Raw genomic sequence first — 5,840 nt, 5'->3', positions numbered from 1 at the left:
CAGCCAAATTTCCGCCGACGCCGTCACCGTTCTCCCTCTGCAGATCCATCTCCTCAGCCAAATTTCCGCCGACGCCGTCACCGCTCTCCCTCTGGAGATCCATCTCCTCAGCCAAATTTCCGCCGTCGCCGTCACCGTTCTCCCTTTGCAGATCCATCTCCTCAGCCAAATTTCCGCCGTCGCCGTCACCGCTCTCCCTCTGGAGATCCATCTCCTCAGCCAAATTTCCGCCGTCGCCGTCACCGTTCTCCCGCTGCAGATCCATCTCCTCAGCCAAATTTCCGCCGTCGCCGCCACCGTTTTCCCTCTGCAGATCCATCTCCTCAGCCAAATTTCCGCCGTCGCCGTCACCGTTTTCCCTCTGCAGATCCATCTCCTCAGCCAAATTTCCGCCGTCGCCGTCACCGTTCTCCCTCTGCAGATCCATCTCCTCAGCCAAATTTCCGCCGTCGCCGTCACCGTTCTCCCTCTGCAGATCCATCTCCTCAGCCAAATTTCCGCCGACGCCGTCACCGCTCTCCCTCTGGAGATCCATCTCCTCAGCCAAATTTCCGCCGTCGCCGTCACCGTTCTCCCTTTGCAGATCCATCTCCTCAGCCAAATTTCCGCCGTCGCCGTCACCTTTCAACCTCTGCAGATCCATCTCCTCAGCCAAATTTCCGCCGTCGCCGTCACCTTTCAACCTCTGCAGATCCATCTCCTCAGCCAAATTTCCGCCGTCGCCGTCACCGTTTTCCCTCTGCAGATCCATCTCCTCAGCCAAATTTCCGCCGTCGCCGTCACCGTTCTCCCTCTGCAGATCCATCTCCTCAGCCAAATTTCCGCCGTCGCCGTCACCGTTCTCCCTCTGCAGATCCATCTCCTCAGCCAAATTTCCGCCGTCGCCGTCACCGTTTTCCCTCTGCAGATCCATCTCCTCAGCCAAATTTCCGCCGTCGCCGTCACCGTTCACCGTCTGCAGATCCATCTCCTCAGCCAAATTTCCGCCGTCGCCGTACCTTTCACCGTTAAAAGTTCGTCCGCTAACACTTTAGACACGGCCACTGTTACTTTCCTTTCGCGCAGACTTGACATTTTCTCTTTTTTTCCACTATAACTTTATATGTCATGCTTTATAACATAAACATGCTTTTATATGTCTTATGTATTATTAATTTGTATTCTTACTTTATGAATATATATTAATCTTGGAAAGTTTCTTGTTTGAAATCGGACTTACTTTTGCATTGTTGTCGCTTTATTCGTTTTTAAATTTTTTTCTATCCCACAAAAAAGTTTCCAAAACGAATTACTAACGAACGAACTACTATACAAAACTACGAAGACGATACCACGAGAAGCAAAATATCATGACTACCCCCTGCTTTTTGGTTTTTAAATTGAGATTTAACTCATAAAACACCAGTTTCGTTTGAAGATGTGCCAATTTGTGCCGAGAGGTTTTTTGACAAAGAAATGATGATCAAAAACTCAAACAAATGTGATGTTTCAAGGAAGACCTACTTCACATTAAGTTTAAAGGCATTTGACATGCATAAGTAAATTTTGGCTATAAAAGTATGCAAATGTTGATTCAAGTTGGCGGCCATGAATTTGTCTCCTATCGATCCTATCTGTTTTGTTCTTTCTGTCATTATGTCTTTGTGTTGCTCTCATCGAGGTTGTGTGTCTTACCGGTTGTATGTCTTACCGGTTGTATCTTTTTACCGGTTGTATGTCTTATCGGTTGTATGTCTTACCGGTTGTATGTCTTACCGGTTGTATGTCTTACCGTTTGTATGTCATCCCGGTTGCATGTCTTACCGGGTGTATGTCTTACCGGTTGTATGTCCCGGTTGTATGTCTTACCGCTTGTATGTCTTACCGTTGTATGTTTTATCGGTTGTATGTCTTACCGGTTGTATGTCTTACCGGTTGTATGTCTTACCGGTTGTATGTCTTACCGGTTGTATGTCTTACGGTTGTATCTCTTTCCGGTTGTATGTCTTACCGGTTGTATGTCTTACTGTTTGTATGTCTTACCGGTTGTATGTCTTCCCGGTTGTATGTCTTACCGGTTGTATATCTTACCGGTTGTATGTCTTACCGGTTGTATGTCTTACTGGCTGTATCTCTTACCGGTTGAATGTCTTACCGGTTGTATGTCTTACCGGTTGTATATCTTACCGGTTGTATGTCTTACCGGTTGTATGTCTTACCGGTTGTATGTCTTACCGGTTGTATGTCTTACTTCTGTGATTTAAAGCAATGCATGTTTACTTCGGCAAAAACCAGGGCATTGTTTAAGGAATATTGAAGCGACTGGGGCAATTTTTAAAAGGACACATGCTCACCTCAAGAAATATACTTTTACTTATGCTAAAAGATCCCCGTTTGTTGCAGGGGCTAGATGGGGTGTTTCAAACATATATCATACATAAGACAACTTCAATTGCTAAGAGAAGTTAGTAACTTGGCATGGAAGACGGAATTCAAAGCCTTATTTACAATTTATTATATTTAGGAAAAATTTTCATGATATTGTGCTGCTTTCGTACTAAACAGAATGTATATTTTAAGTTTAAATTTGCAACAAGAATCTGGTTGTCTTCGAAACTGCGGTCCGCTAGGGCGTGGAGGAATCCCCCTCCCCCCCCCCCCACTGAGTATCTTAACAATGCCCTGCTTAGCTCTATACGGAAAGTCCACCATTGTAAGCCCTCTGGGCTAATTTGAGGATTGATGATACTGGCCAAAATTAGCAATAATGGCCCCCTGAACATTTAAATTTAAGGTTTTCGTTTTTTGCTTTACACTTTTGCAACTGGAGTGAAAGTTGCGAAGCATAATTTTAAAACCGAAACATCTGATCAAAGATGTGCCGATTGGGGGGCGTCACGCCCCCCCCCCCCCCCCAGTGTCTGCAAACTTCAGAAAAATTGTTCATGCAGCGGGAACCTTAGCATAAATTAGGAAGTTTGGCCAAATATCAACCTATAATTCATTCATTTTATTGGTCATGGTTGGTCATTGCAAAGATATCTTTGGCCATAGTCAACGTTCTTTTTTGCAATACACTCTTTTTCTATAAGCACAATTTTATAAGAACACGAGCCTCAAAATTGGTCAAAGGATGAAAAAAAATTAAGAAGAAGTTGAGGCTGAGCTACTGTAAAATGCAATTTGGAACAACCTTCTATCTAAAAAAACGAGGACTTTTAGCAATGTGTGGCTGCTTTTCTGTGATTATTCAAACTTGTCGGCAAATAAAGGTTGTCTCACTCATTTTGTTGGCAAATGAGGCCTAAGTACCTTCCTGGAGCAAAAAAGCTAGCCCTCGCATTGCTTACACCCTATTAATTTAAGAACAAATTAAGAACAATCCAGCCTCAGATTTTCGAAAAATTAGTCAGCCTTAATTCGAATTCACTGGTTTGTACAAAAAAGAGTGTAAAGCAAATAGCTTCCTGCAAGGAGCAAGCTAACGACTATAAGAAATGACAGCAACAAGCTTTCTGAGATGCATTTTAAGCTAATCTGAAGAGTATGATCGCAAAAATTTGACCCAAAGCCCCTGCAACCTCTCGGCGGCCTTCCAGCCATATTTGACTCTTCAATTCTTATAAAATTCTTTAGATTAGGGGAGATTTTATGAGCTGAAATCATTGTTATGAGGAGCTCGAAAGAAGCTTTAGTTCATTTTTAAAGATGATTCTAAAATTGGCTTTTCAAAGATGTGCCAATTGGGGGGCGTCACAAAATTGGTCAAAAGATGAAAAAAATTAAGAACAAGCTGAGGCTGAGCTACTGTAAAATGCAATTTGGAAAAATGCTTTTCGCAAAAAAATGCTCATGGATTTACCCAAAAACGCGAAATCCAAGAAAATTAGTTTCAGCAAACTTAATTTCTATATAGTTCCATGCTATCATTTCCTCTTACTTGTTATCATTTAGTGTGTATATGATCATCTATTTCATTGTCAATCAATTTATTATGGAGAACTAGTTGGTCAAAAAAATGAAATTTGGTCACATTTTTCTGAACACAACCAACCCCCCCCCCCCCAAAAAAAACAAAATTGTCTAGGCACATCACTGCATCAGAGTGATACAAAAACAACCAGCTTCAGGCTTTCGTTATCTTTAAAGGCTTGTAAAGTATTTGTAAATTATAAAACCGTACATAAATAAGAGACTGTTTGAATTAACGAGAAAATTACACTTTCCCAAATTGGCCTAAGTCTGGGAATTATCTTCTTGTCAAACTGCGACTGGTTTAGACGGATTTCAAGAAACCTCACCTTGAAAATGACCAGTTTATTATCTGTCATTAAACAAATGATATAAATATCCAGAACATACCTTACATAGTGTCACTTTTCGCAATCTTTATGGTACAAAACTTTTCTTGACCTCGTGCAACCATTTCCTCGAGAATCGAGAGATTTTCAAGTCAACCGCCTCTCTGCAAAGGACTCTGGGATGCCTTCTTGAACGAGACCATTTCATGAGGACAGAGTCAAAGCTTTTCCTATCAAAAAACCAGCTTTTTTAGGTCGAGTTTCCAAGCATGAAACTGGGCAGTTAAAGTTAGGGGGAGCCCCGGTTGCTTTGGGGAGTGAGCCCCTAAACTAAAGTGGCCCTGAAACGCACTTTTCCACTCTTTTTTATAAGAACACGAGCCTCGAAATTTGTCAAAAGATTAGAACAAAGTGAGAGCCAGCTGAAGCTGTGCTACTGTAAAATGTAATTTTGAACAAAGTTTCATCTCAAAAAAGGAGTTTTTTTCAATCTCAGTGAATTTCAGACTTTTCATCAAATAAAGGATGCATCACTCACTTTCCTGGCAAACCCGTCCTGGACACCTCCCTAGAGCGCAATAACTAGCAGTTACACTGTTTACAACCTCGTAATTTCAGAACAATTCAGCCTCAGATTTTCTAAAAAATTGAGAACAACCAGACTGAACTTCATTTTGTTGGTTCTTATAAAAGAGAGTCTCCATCCACTCTAAATGTTGACAAACAGAGAGGAATTTTCAAAGTCAATTAATGTCTTTTAACACTATAACGGTTTTAGATTTCTTTGCCATATTTACTTCGAGATAGAGTTTCAATGTGACTTCATCTCTCAAAAATTTCGTTCTAAATAATTACCGTTCCGGGTGGATCTTCCAGGGCCATGGCCACGAGATTCAGAGTAGAGGAGCCAAGTTCGATTAATGTAACTTGAAGTTGGTGCTTCAAAACAGGGCCTCTTTGCTGATCAAGAATTTTTTTTTTGGGGGGGGGGCATCGCTCAAATGATATTCGTGACTGTCTAGGGAAAGAATTTCTTGATCATAATCTACCCTCGATCATCCAAACTTTCGGTTTCTCCGCACGGCTTTTTTCAGATTTCATTCCAGATGTTCAGATAGACTAGGATCAAGGATTAATTTAAGGTGCAGTGATTTCCAATTTGTGCAGTGATGAATCAAAGATTTGAGCTATTAATAAAAATAACTGAAAGCATCACAATATATTGTTCAATCGAACTACAATTATGTATGAGAAAAAGAAATATTCATAAAGAATAATAATAATGATGATAATAATAATAATAATACCTTTTTATTGTTAGTTTGACAATAGTGTGAGCACTAATAAACACTAACATGAAGCATTTTAAGACATTGCATTATGGAAGTCATTGACTGCAAGCGTTACAGGCGCATTGATTTTCGAAATACCAACATTTTATAAGAACTTTGAATTGTAGATTTTATACAATAGCTCGTAGTTTTAACCTTGGGAACATTTCTTTGAAGATTATAGTTATTGGGTTTTAGGTGAAAGTAGTCTTTCATAAAGACTGGATGC

Source organism: Rhopilema esculentum, chromosome 1 (genome assembly GCF_057945365.1).
Source record: "Rhopilema esculentum isolate cy_ngs chromosome 1, ASM5794536v1, whole genome shotgun sequence".
Classification (NCBI taxonomy): domain Eukaryota; kingdom Metazoa; phylum Cnidaria; class Scyphozoa; order Rhizostomeae; family Rhizostomatidae; genus Rhopilema; species Rhopilema esculentum.
Note: the sequence above shows the minus strand (reverse complement) of the source record.